Source organism: Solanum pennellii, chromosome 7 (genome assembly GCF_001406875.1).
Source record: "Solanum pennellii chromosome 7, SPENNV200".
Classification (NCBI taxonomy): Eukaryota; Viridiplantae; Streptophyta; class Magnoliopsida; order Solanales; family Solanaceae; genus Solanum; species Solanum pennellii.
The window spans coordinates 8,082,096-8,097,306 of NC_028643.1; positions in this window are offsets into that span (position 1 = coordinate 8,082,096).

Here is a 15,211-nt window from a genome sequence, read left to right on the forward strand (position 1 = left end):
ATCATTTTCACTATATACATCAAAAGCTCTCGCTGATGTCCTGTATTCAATTTCATCAAAGACTTATTCGACATGATGCTGGTAATAAATCATCTCTCAATCTTCCATAGATAACATTATTAACAAATAGGATGACGAGTTCACGACTATAAATAATATTGATGACCAATTCACTATTTGTCCTTTTCAATAGGTTGAGCAAGAAAAGTTAATACCACTGTTAGAAAAGAGGTTCATACTGGATTAACCATCCAAACTTCCAGGTATGATCCATCAAATTTCCCTCTCGATAGGTCTAAATTTTGAACCCAAGCCTGAAACACGAGACTAGTGTTCATCGATATGCATTATTAGATTGTATTAATGTTGTTGATGTAGTTGGTTGCTCTAGTAGTATCATGAATGTCAAAACTAGAATTTTGGCATTTTTGAATTATGATGTTTGAAATATTACTTTTACTAAGAGTAAAGTATCGTTTACTTTTACTGGCACCTCTTGTAGATTACGAAACATTATATTACTTACAATATATACAACTTAGTTACATAGGCTGCTCACTAATTGCCTTTCTATAAACATGCTTCGTATAAATATACCCCTTCTTTATTAAACTCTTTATGAACTATATCTCCAAAAAATACTCCAAGTGAAAGTTTGGGGGGGGGGGTGAATAAAAAATTCTTTAGTCGACTTTCTGTATATGATAGTTGACTCACCTGCAAATTAGTAATTTGAAAAATCGCAAGAATCGAATTGCGGAAAGAAAATGAATTAGAGAATTTTATACTGGTTCAGAATACAAATGTGGTGCCTATTTCCAGTCCCCCATGAATTTCATGGGCTTCCTTTAGATCTTGAAGACAACTTTGGTTGTACAGAGTTTTGAACCTCACAATATGTCTAATATGCAAATCAGAATTATTTGACCGTTTTAGCTCTAATAGGAAAACCCGAGGGATTTTCCTTCAATCAAGGAGTAGTATCGTTTCCTTTATTTAGATGACACATGTCCATTTATATATGTTCATGTATACTGATGATTTTTTATTTCGTTGATATATATATATATATATATATATGTATGTTCACGTCCATTTCATTGATCAGATCTATTTTCCCTTTCTTCATTATGTATCTTTATTGGCTGATATTTGTTTTTGGTTTCCTTACATTCATAGATGAGTATTGATTTGGTTGATTGTTGCGTTTATCTTATTTTCTTTTTGATTTACCCTTGATTGATATTATTAGTGAATCTATTCTTTCCTCTAATTCTCTTTGAATTGATAGTGATATATTGGTCTTTTTTTCTTTATGTCTTATTGGTGCACATTACCTGATTTATCGCAATAACATAGAACTAGTCATTTTGCAACATATTCCAAAGCTAACACCAAGTACCTCGCAACTCCATTCGGTTTTTTCTTCACGATTCATGAATCAATCTTTACCACCACTTGTATCTTCCCATTGTTAGAGGAAAACATTGTACCTTATCCAAATATCCATGCTTATGCTATTAAACTTGTGTGTTAAGCTAATTTCCTAGATTCAACATTCACCAAATTGACTACTTAATTCCTTATATAGAAACCAACTGCACTAGGCCTCGAGCTATTGTAATTACGACCTCTCCCGTTGTTATTCAAAAGGCACCTCGTGTGGGTCTCATAGTTTTTTAATATGTTGCAAACTTAAAATTAGGGTAACATGAGAACAAAAAATATAATCTGAATTTAAATCATTCAGGTTGACATCAGCCCAGCATAGATGTAAGACTCACAATATGGCGCACCTCCATAGTGCATGCATGGCCACTATTGCAGTGTTGATAGAATCAGACCCTATAAAATACAATGTCTTTTAATTGTCCTCCTACTTTTATTGGAAAACTAAACAAGGGTTATTCAAAAACCCTCCTAAGCCTTAGAACAATAGAGGGGAGGGATTTTGAGGGTCAAAACTCATGATTATTTAATGTTTATCTTATGATGATTGTTGGGTGCTAACGTGCGGAAGGTGATTGCGGGTAATAGAATATGAGAAGGGAACATTATGAAACTAGTTTAGAGTAGGTAATGGTTGTTTGCTTCCCGTTTATGGTATATGTTTTTAATAACTGCTTCGTTAGTAGTGTATGCATGGTGTATTTCTATACATTATGATAATAATTATAATGTGAGTGCTGGTTGGCTCAGTTACTACACTTGATACTACATATTCCCATAGTTGGATAGGGTACCACGCCTGGTACATACTAAAGTTGACTCGGGTACCACACTGGTATAAATTACTAATGATTGGGTAAGGTACCATGCATGGTACATTGATATTTTGTGTGTGAGTTCCATTAGAGAATCAAGTTTACTTCTTTGTTACATGATTATTACATGCTGGTCACGAGTGGTCGATAATTATGTTTAGATGTTGGGATGGTTCTCGTGTAGATTTGGACAGTATGTTAAACACTTTAGATGATGTCATAAGGATTTTGATGGTCTAGATTACTTGAAAGGTGTGATGAATCAGAGGTAGGTGATTGCTATATTTTTGGACATGTTTTGGGTTATTATGTAGGTATGTTGATGCCGAGTTTTTCTGATTCACTAACTTGCACTATTTAGTTAGTCTAGTTGGTTTGAGAGATATCTGATAAAGGGAATTCAAGTCAAGGAGGTTAAGCAAAAATATTGCTTGTGGTTTACTAAATAAGTCCAGCGCCATACTGTTTGCTTGAGACCTTGAAGGAGAGTAATATGACAACTAACAGAGGTATTAGTGAACTTGGATTCAAGAATGGAAATAGTATAGCAATCCTGGTGTTGGAAGAATGAGTGGTTCAAAAAGTTTCCATGTGATTGAAAGGTTCTGATATGAAGGTAAATGGGCTAGATGGTGAAGTTGGCAGCGGAAGGAGGTGAGGTGACTTGAGATGAAGTGCATAAGCTTAAGGATAATATTATGTGGTAGTAAGTGTGGTGAAGGAAGAATCTGGGTCATAATTATTTGTCCCAAGTTTTCTTTGATTGATTGCTTGATATTATATGGTGGATTCGGGTTAACCAATGTTGCCTTCCAATACGTGTGGTTGTATTGATACTCTTGTTATGCCATTTGGCATAGTCTGATTGCATGATAATCGATATGTATTAGGTGAAGAAGAATATGATATTCGACATGTTCTACACCCTCTTCCTTTATGGGGGAGCTATGTGTATTTAATTTCAAACATTTTATTCTCTTAGAAGCTTCTGTACTTGTTTAGACTAGTTCCTTGGAAGGGATCAAAGTATTTCGCAAACTAGTTGTTTTTAATATATTTGGGAGTAATTATGTATTTAATAGGGTGTTTAGCTTATATTTTGTTCACTTCCGTATTTTATGTTCTCATTTGGGGCTAAGAGCTTTCCCATTTAAACATATTTGTTTTTGGACATTAAATAAAAATGTAAAATTTATTATAGTCTTTAATCATCTTACAAGATCAACTTACTAAGAAATTCTATCTTTTCTACTTCATTATTTAGATTTGGGATAATGCATAAGTACCTCTCCAACCTATGCCTGAAAATCCAAATACACACTTATACTATACTAAGATCATATTACCCTCCTAAACTTATTTTATAAATAATTTTCTACCATTTTTAGCCTACATGACACTAGCTTAAGAAAATGTCAACACGTTGCGCCCACAAGATAGTGCCACGTAGGCTGAAAAGGGGTAGAAAATTATTTATAAAATAAGTTCAGGGAGTAATAGGACCTTAGAGTTAATATCTTAAAAGGTTACTCAACTTAGAGAATTTATCTATTAAAGTCATTAAACTTTGTTTTGTATCAATAAAATCACTCAATTTGTATATTATATCAATAAAATCACTCAACTAAATTTGTCATTAAATTACTTTTTATAACATGTAAACATAAACTCCACAATAAATCAAAATTTTATAACTCAAGAAAAAAAAATTAAAGACAAACTTAAATAGTTAAGCAAATAGTCTTATGATATTACATTACACAATAAACCAATATGCACTGATATTCAAAAGAAATTCACGACGAAAACTCGAAGGTTAAAAAATTCAACTTTGTTTTTTCACTTCTGCGTACGACTTTTTATTTATTCTATTTTCAGAAAGTTGAGAGTATTTGTTTTTTTTAAAAAAATATGCTTTGTTTACGACAAATTTCAGAATGCATCGCATTGGTGAGTATTATCCACAAGAAAAGGTGAGTATTGAACTGCTATTTTGAATCATTTTTAATGTGTTTTCCAGGAAAATATTTGTGGAACACTTTAATTTCATGGAAAATGATAGGTACTTAAACTTTTTACCTAGAAATGATAATTGTAGAGCATGAAATTCCATATAATATTATTGTATATTTTTATTGTAATGTCATTAGAGTATTTGTTTCACTAATTAATAAATTTGTCCATAAATTTTCTTAATGTTTTTTATTTATTTTATTTACTTGTGGGATTTATGTTGCATGGTATAAAAATAAAATTTTCATTTTGCCCAATTTAGTTGATTGATTTATTGATACAAATACATATGTTGAGTGATTTTATTGATGCAAATTCATAAATTAAGTAATTTTATTGATATAAAATAAAGTCCAATGATTTTTCAAGATAAATCCTCTAAGTTGAGTGAGATTTCGAGCATAGGTTGGGGGGGGGGTTACTTGTGCATTTTCTCTTTAAATTTTATTAACAATTCCAGAAAACTTCACCCTTTCCAATTAAATTACAGGTCATATCCTGCCATATATTTAAAAATTAATGAATTTGTAGGGCCCATTGCACTTCTTAAATTGACAAGTACATAAAACTTGTGGACAAGTCCCCGTTCCTTTATTCTAATGATAATGTCTACTCTATTTTCTTCCATTTAGTTTCTTACTATATTTTCCATTTAAAAAATCCGAGTTTTTATCAAATTAATAAACTTAATATAATTAAATACTTCTAATCACAATTTATATTAATTAAATATTATTAAATAAATGTTATATATTTTTTTAATTTATATCTTATGCTAAAAGTAAAGAAAAAATTATTGAACTATGTATTCTTTTGATTGTTTTCTTCTTCTTTTTTATAGAGGCCGCCTTTTATTCCGAATAAATGAAAAAATTTCACAAAGCCAATTTTAATAATCCTATGTCAAGTTGGATTAGGGAACAAAACAAATAAAATGATAAAACACTCCAGAAAACGGTGAAAATGCAAAAGGGGAAAATTGCGCCTAAAGGTTACACCGTCCATCGGCTCCATCAAATATTCATGAGAAAGACAATCTATGGGAAAAATTGGAGCTAATCCATGTGATGATTCTTCAATGACCAAGACTCCACATCTGTTCGATTAATTTCACTCTATGCATCAAAAGCTCTCACTGATTCATGTAATCGTTTCCATCAAAAACTTCTTCGACACGATGTTGGTAATAAATATTCTATTTATATCTCATTGATATAACCTTAGAACATCTAGGATGACAACTATAAAGAATGTTGACGACCAATTCACTATTTTCTCTTATCAATAGATTCAACAAAAAGAAAGTTAATGCCATAGTTAGATAAGAGGTTCATAGCGGATTTATCACCAAGGCATTCCAGGTATGAACCATAAAATTTCCCTCTCGATAGATTTAAAGTTTGAACTCAAACCTAAAACATGAGACTATTGTTCATCGATACCCATGAGTAGAATATATTGATGTTGTTGACATAGCTGGTAGCTATAGTACCTTGAATTCCAAATGTAGAATTTTGGCATTTTTGCAATTTAATTTTATCAAATTATAGAGTATTTTTTCCATCTACTTGCAATTCTTGTAGACTATGAAAGATTAAAGTACATGCATGCTACTCTTGCTATGTCATTTGACAATATTCTGGTTGCATGATACTTGTTTAGGCTAGTTCCTTGGAAGAGATCAATGTATTTCTCAAAATTACTTGTTTTAAATATATTTGGGAGTATTTCCGTACTTAATAGGGTGTTTAGCTTATATTTTGTTCCCTTTCGCATTTTATGTTCTAGTTTGTGGGTAAGAGTTCTCCAATTTAAATATATTAGTTTTTGGAGATTAAATATAAATGTTAAGGGTATAAAGTAAATGCTATCTATTCTACTTTATTTTTTAGACTTTATTAACAATTTCACCCTTTCCATTTAAATTACAGGTTATATCCTGTCATATATTTAAAAGTCAGTAAATTTGTGGGGTCCATTGAACTTTTTAAATTGATAAGTACATAAACTTGTGCTCAAGTCCCCTCCCCCTTTATTCTAATGATGATGTCTACTCTAATTTCTTTCTTTAGTTTCTCACTATATTTTCCATTTTAAGAATCCGAGTTTGTATCAAATTATTCAAATTAATAGAATTAAATAATTTTAATAAATCATAATTTATATTAATTATTATTAAATAAATGTTATACGTTTTTTTATTTGTCTCTTATGCTAAAAATAAAATTTTCATTTTACTATTTTTTTTGGTTGAACTATGTATTTTTCTAATTTATTCTTTTTTTTGTTTTTGCAATGGCCACCTTTTATTCTGAATGAAAAAAAAAATAGTACACAAAGTCCAATTCGAATAAGCCCATGTAACATGGATTAGGGAACAAAACAAATAAAAAGGAAGCAAATGACAGAATACTCCAGAAAATTTTGAAAACCTAATAGCGGAAGGTTGTGCTCGAAGTTATGCCGTTCTTCGGCTCCATAAAATCTTCATGAGAAATTCAACCTCTAGGAAAAACTAGAACTTTTACCATGTGATGCTTGTTCAATGACCTAGATCTCACATGTGTTTGGTCGGTTTCACTTTATACATCAAAAGCTCTCACTGATGTCATGTAATCATTTCTATCTGAGATTTCTTCGACACGAGGTTGGTAATAAATCTTCTCTTGATATTTATTGATATAACCTTAGTAACAACTAGGATTACAACTATAAAGAATGTTGATGACCAATTCACTATTTTATCTTTTCAATAGATTGAGCCAAAAAAGCTAATACCATTGTTAGAAAAGAGATTCATAGCGGATTAATCATCAAGGCGTTCCAGGTACAATCCATCAAATTTCCCTCTTATAGATTTAAATTTTGAACTCAAACCTAAAACATGAGACTACTGTTCATCGATATCCATGAGTAGAATATATCGATGTTTTTGATGTAGCTGGTAGCTATAGTATCTTGAATGCCAAAATTAGAATTTCAGTATTTTTATGTCCACATGTTTGCAATATGAATTTTATCAATTTGTAGAGTATTATTCCTTTTTGCTTGCAACTTTTGTAGATTGAAAGATTAAAGTACCTGCAAAATATACATCTAAGTTAGTTAAATAGTCTGCTCAGATATTTCCCTTTCAATAAACATGCTTCACATAAATATGTGCCTTCTTATTAATCCTTTTTGTACTGAATCTCCAAAGCGATACTCCAAGTACCTCGCAAACTCCATCCAAGACCTTCTTCATAATTAATGAATCAATATCTACCACGACTTGAGTCTTCCCATTATTGAAGCAAAATTATATACCTACTTTAATTGTTTTTGCTTAAGCTATTAAACTTATGCCTTTAGTCTATTTCCTAGATTTAACATACATCAAATTACCTTCCCACTTCCTTATACAGAAACCGATTGCACTAGGCCTTGACTTTCGTTTTGATATTCCATCACAGTTGCATTTGAAGATGTCTCTTTGTTTTCTTCACTAACTACCATCTTGGGGATTATTAGAGGGACATACTCTTCTAAAAATTGCATTATGAAGGGTTATTTCTTAGGTATATACTTCAACCATTGATACCTTGTTCTATCTAATACATAGAGACTCTTGTTTGCTTCAAAAATCAAATTGCTAGCAGTCCTTCTATCATCCTAACTTAGTAACATTTTTTGTTCTCCAGACAGGCCACAATTAAAGCAGGAATAGTGTTGTGCACTGGCTTTGTCTTAGTTAAGTAATTCACTTCTCACCATCTTTTAGTTATTACTTAAAGCTGTAGAAATGAAATTTGATTCTTAATAGCACCAATAAGAGTTTTCCACACCCTCATTGTTGTAGAGCAAGTTAAAAACAAATGTTGGAATATTTCAGGTGCATTTTCATTGCAACAAACAACACCTCACATCTTTTACTACTCCCATTTTAGTAAACTCTTCTACAATATGTAGTCTCATGTTTAACATTTCAGTAATGAAAAAAACACCTTCGATAGTTACGACCCTAACTGACCATGAGTGTCACCCACACTAACCCCCGGTAGAAGAACCAACCAACTACTCACAAACAATCTAATATGCAATCATGTAAGCAATTCAAGAGATTTTAAAAATAGTCTTTAATTAAACATGTTTGTAAATAAGAAAACCATTATCATCACCAAATGCGGAAGCAACCCCCTAGAAACTGCCACATTACCAAACTCTAACTAATAAGGGCATACAACCCCAAAACAAGAAAAACATATGTCTAGAATGTCCAAGTCAGAACAAATGTAATATGAAAATAACAAGGAGTCCGGAGAAGCATGAAGAAAGTGACTCACCCTTGGATTCATATAAGTAAGGTCTCATAATTGAGGTTACAAAGCAACAGTCTAAACATACCATGTGCTCAACAAAGAAAGAGAAAGTGCAATATGAATACACAACCATAGACTATCTGTAGAATTATCGACTAGTTCCAGTTATGTAAAATATGGAAATGCAACTGCAACTTAGTAACACAACAAATACACAATTATAACGCAAGTACAACACAATCCAAACTCTAGTCCTGAACCTGAATTTGTATGTACAAAAACATGAAACATCAAGCACAACTAGCCATTCAGGTTATCTCACGGGACCTATCATATAAACTTTTAGTGCATCGAGTGTGGTACCTGTTTCAATTGTTATTATATTAGCGTGGTATGTTCCCATAATAGATTATATAGTTGTGGTCCCCGTTTAAACTATTATTTTACCGGTGTGGTACCTGTTCTAACAAATAAATGCATAACACAATCATCACTATAATGAATAACAATCGTCCTTGTCATTCAAGAAACTCATTCATTGCATGCGATTGACAACATCTCGCATCATGTTATTTCCTTTTTCCCCTAATCATATATCATGCATACAGGACTAATGAGGCAAATAGTACCCACATATAAAAGAAATGCAAAGACATAAAGGATCACCTACCTTGAGACAAGCCTAAATGATCCAATGAACTTAAGTTTTTCCCTTTTGGAATGCCATAGCTTGTTCTTGCTCTACGACAATTAAATAATAGAATAATCAATGAACAATGTCCTAATTAAAATCAAATTATTACTTTAATCCTAACCCTAAGGCAATTTCATGATCATTCTACCCAAACCAAGGCTTTTCCCATAATTAATTCAAGTAAAACCACTCCCCAAGAGTAACACCCTAGATTCTAAGGCTTAAGAGAAATTACAACTTAGGGAAGTAACTAAATTACCTTTACCAAAGAAATTGGTGGGAAAACGCAAAAAATTGTCTGAGCTCAGTCCCTAGAGGGTGTTTCCCTCCCTCTTCCCATGCCTCTGCCTTCGCCTATACCTTTCTTCTACTTTTGACCGTTGGTTTTCTAGAACTGGTACTCTGAATATATTCCATAGATAATAAAAGAGGTTAGATACCGATTTGGATTGACAAATACCAGTTGGAATCAAGTTTGAACACGAGGAAAGAAGAAAGAATAGAATTTTTCTAAAGTTTTGTAGCCTCCAGAAAAAAAAAGAACAGATGTCTCCATACCATTATTCAAGACTCTACTAGACCTATTTTGGAACAATGAGAGAACCCAATCAACTACCCACACATAGTCTAATATGCAATCAAATTAAGCAGTTCAAAAGATTTAAGACGTAGTCTTTAATTAAAACATCTTTGTAAATAAAAGACCATACTCATCTACAAATATGAAAGTAACACCCTAGAAACTGAATTAAAGTCGCAGAACTAAAACACAAACTATCTAGAAGAAGGGGATACAATCCACAAAACGAGAAGAGTGTAAGTCTAGAATGTTTGAGTCTAAACAAATGTACTAAATATAATGAAGAATCCATAGAAGCCTAGAGAATGTGGCTCACCATTGGATTCAGATAGTTAACTGCACAGTTAGGATAGCAAAAAAGCAGCTTAATTATGTCATATAGTGAATAAAGAAAGAGAAAGTGCAGTATCAATACACAATCACAATATATATGTTTGATCATCGACTAGGTCCATTTATGAAGTATGTATAGGAGATGGCAACTTAGGAACGTTAATTATACACAATCATAATGAAAGTGCAATGCATAACATACTCTAGTCCTAACCTTGAATTGTCATACATAATAACAAGAACCATCACAACACAACAAGTCACTCCAATTGTCTCATGGAACAGATGCATACAAACTGTTAATGCACCAGCATGGTACCAAGTTCCATTGTTAGTGTCCCAGCTTAGTACCTATTCCCATTTTTAATTTACTATCATGGTACATGTTCCCATTGTACTTGTGGTATCATTTCAAACTATTAGAGTACCAGTGTTGTACCCATTCAACAAAAGAAGCACAAAATACAATCATCAGCATAATGAGCAACAATCACCCTTGTACATATAAGTAACCAATTTATTGTATGCGATTGAAAGAATCATTTCATTTCATACCACGTTCTTTTATTTTACCCCTAATTACATATTATCCTTTCTATACTAACGAGGCACTTAAAAAGAACATATAACACAATCAGGAAAACATCAACCAATATCTACCTCAAAACAAGTCTGAATGCTCTAGAAAATTTGAGTTTACCCTTTTTGGAATACCTTGGCTTGTTTTTGGTCTGGAACAATAACAAAATAACATAATCATTAAACAAGTAACCATTTGTGATGTATATATAATTTAAATAAAAATATTTCTTATTGGAAAATTTAAGCAGTAAAACAAATTAATTATATGTGAATGAAGTGTACATGGTGAGTCGAGTATGAGGCAAAAGTATGAGAACATGTTTATAGAGGATATGTTAAAAGGTTAAGTAGTTTATTTCGGTATGAGTATTAGGCCTCTCCAGAGAATTGAATTGAAGAGGCACAATACTCATTTAGTTTAGGTCAGATATCCTCACTAATCCAAGATGACCTACTACCATGTTGTCGATTATATTGAACCAATTCACTCTACTCTTCTAGCACATTTCTAAGAAAAAGTTCTTATTCCTTTTCCTCGTGCTCGAGTGACCATGCACACTCATATGCATATAGTTAATTTGTTAAACTATTTAATGAGATTAAAGTAAGTAGTTCCAAGGATTTAAGAAAATGTCTTTAATTAAAACATGTTTGCAAATAAGAAGACCATAGTCATCAACAAATATAGAATAAACCCCCTAGAAACATAAAGTCACAGTATCAAATATAATTATATAGAAGAAAAAGATACAACCCCAAAGCAATAAAATCATAAGTCTAGAATGTTTGAGTCCAAACAAATGTACTAAGTAAATAATGAAGAATGCATAACAGCCCAGAGGAAGTGGCTCACCCTTGGATTCAGATAACTGAGGTATCACAGTTGGGATAGTGAAAAAGGAGCCTAAATATGTCATATAGTCAATAAATAAAGAGCAAGTGCAATCTCAATACACAATCACAATATACAGATTTGATCATCGACTATGTCAATTTGTGTCGTATGAATAAGCTACTACCACTTAGGAACGTTAATTATACACAATCATAACACAAGTAAAATATATACCATGATCTAGTCCTAACCTAGAATTGTTATACATAATAACAAAAACCCGTCACAACACAACAAGCCACTCGAGTTCTCTCATGGAACACATACATAAAAATTGTTAGTGTACTAGTATGGTACCAAATTCCATTGTCAGTGTCCTATCTTGGTAGCCTTTCCAAGTTAGTTTACTAGCATGGTACATGTTCCCTTTGTACATGTGGTATCAATTAAAATTGTTAATGTACCGAAATTGTACCCATTCAAACGAATAAGCAGAAAAAACAATTGCCAGGACAATGAGTACCAATCGCCCTTGTAAATATAAGTGACCCATTCATTGGATGCGATTGAAAGAATCATTTCATTTCACATCATGATCTTTCCTTTTTCCCTTATAATATATCATGTTGTTATACTAACGAGGCACTTAAATAGAATATATAATACAAATCAAAAAACATCATACATCACCTACCTCGAAACAAGTCTTAATGCTCTACCAAACTTAAGTTTGCCCTTCTTAGAATACCCTGACTTCTTTTTTTGTCTAGAACAATTTCAAAATAATATAATCAATAAACAACAAATCATTTGTGATATATATATATCATTTAAATAGAAATGCTTCCTGTTGAATAATTTAACCAATACAAAAAATTAGTTATATGTAGAATAAGTGTACATGGTGACTCAAACACGAGGCAAAGGTTAGAGAACATGTTCATAGAGGATATGTTAAAAGGTAAAGTTATATTCTTCGATATGAGTATTATGCCTCTCCAGAGTATTAGATTAAAGCACAATACTCATTTAGTTTAGGCCATATATCCTAACAAATCTAAGATTACCTACTACCATGTTATCAATTATATTAAGGAAATTCACTCAACATTTTAGCACATTTCTATGAAAAAGTTCTTATACCTTTGGTTCGTGCTCGAGTGACCATGCACACTAATCTGCATATAATTAATTTATTAAGTTGTTTAATGAGATTAAAGTATGCAGTTCCAAATATTTAAGAAGTGGTCTTTAATTAAAACATGTTTGTAAATAAGAAAATCATAGTCATCAACAAATATAGAAGTAACCCCTTAGAAACTGAAAGTCACAGTATCTAAACTCAAACTATCTAGAGGAAAGAGATACAACCCAAAAGCAAGAAAAGTATGAGTCTAGAATGTTTGAGTCCGAACAAATGTACTAAGGAAATAATGCAGAATCTATAGCATCCTAGAGGAAGTGGCTCACGCTTGGATTCAGATAACGGAGGTATCCCACTCTAGAATAGAAAAAAAAAGCACCCTAAATATGTCATATAGTCAATAAAGAAAGAACAAGTGTAGTATCAATACAAAATCACAATATACAGGAGTGATCATCGACTAGGTCCATTTATGTCGTATAAATAGGAAAGTACACCTTCGGAACGTTAATAATACACATTCATTATGAAAGTACAATACATACCATGTTCCAGTCCTAACCTTGAAATTTTATTAAAAATAATAAGAACCATTAAAACACAACAAGCCACTCGAGTTCTCTTATTGAATACATACATACAAATTGTTAGTCTACCTGCATGTTACAAAATTTCATTGTTAGTGTCCTAGCGTGCTATTCGATCCCATTGTTAGTTTAGTAGCATAGTATATGCTACCATTGTACCTGTGATATCAGTTCATAAGATTAACGTACCGGCATTTTACCCATTCAAACAAACAAGCCCAAAATACAATCACCAGGACAATGAGCAACAATCTCCCTTGTAAATAAAAGTAACACATTCATGGGATGTGATTAGAAGAATCATTTCATTTCACATAATGTTCTCTTCTTTCCCCTTTATTATATATCATGCATGTTAGTTATCCTAACAAGACGCTTAACAATAAAATATAACACAAACGGGAAAACATCATCCATAACCTACCTCTAAAAAGTCTGAATGATCTAGAAAACTTGACACTACACTTTTTGGAATACCTTGAATTTTTATTTGTCTAGAACCATTTCAAAATAACATATTCAATACACAACGAATCAATTGTGATGTATATATCATTCAAATAGCAATACTTCATGTTGAATAATTTAACCAATACAAAAAATTAACTATACGTAGATTAAGTGTACATGGTGAGTCGAGCACGAGGCAAAAGTTAAAGAACATGTTCATAGAGGATATGCTAAAAGGTAAAGTTATATTCTTCAGTATGAGTATTAGGCTTCTCCAGAGTATTGGATTAAAGAGGCACAATACTCAATCTAAGATGGCCTACTACCATGTTGTCGATTATATTAAAGAAATTCACTCAACCTTTTACAACATTTCTATGAAAAAGTTCTTATACCTTTGGTTCATGCTCGAGTGACCATGCACACTAATCTGCATATAAAATTTTTTTATTAAGTTGTTTAATGAGATTAAAATAAGTAGTTCCATAAATTCATGAAGTAGTCTTTAATTAAAACATGTTTGAAAATAAGAAAATCATAGTCATCAACAAATATAGAAGTAACCCTCTAGAAACTGAAAGTCACAGTATCAAACAGGAAATTATACATCACCTACCTCGAAATAAGTCTGAATGCTCTAGAAAACTTGAATTTATAATTTTTGGAATACCCTGACTTTTTCTTGGTCTAGAACAATTTCAAAAATAACATAATCAATAAATAACAAATCATTTGTGATGTATATATTATTCAAATATAAATATTTCATGTTGAATAATTTAACCAATACAACAAATTAATTGTATGTAATTAAGTGTACATGGTGAGTCGAGCATGAGGCAAAGGCTAGAGAACATGTTCATAGAGGATATGTTAAAAGGTGAAGCTATTTTCTTTGGTATGAGTATTAGGCCTCTCCAAATTTTTGGATTAAAGATGCACAATACTCATTTAGTGTAGTCCATATATTTCTCACTAATCTAAGATGGCTTACCACCATGTCGTCCGTTATATCAAAGAAATTCACTAAACCTTTTTGCAAATTTCTAACAAAAAGTTCTTACACCTTTGCTTCATTCTCGAATGACCATGCACAATAATATGCATATAATTAATTTATTAAGTTGCTTAATGAGATTAAAGTAAGTAGTTCCAAAGATTTCAGAAGTAGTGTTTAATTAAAACATGTTTGTAAATAAGAAGATCATATCCATCAACAAATATAGAAGTAAACCCCTAGAATCTGAAAGTCACAGTATCAAAACTCTAACTATCTAGAAGAAAAGGATACAACCCCAAAGCAAGAAAAGCATAAGTATAGAATGTTTGAATCCAAACAAATGTACTATGGAAACAATGTAGAATCCATATAATCCCGGAGAAAGTGGCTCAGCTTTGGATTCAGATAGCTGAGGTATCCCACTCTTTATA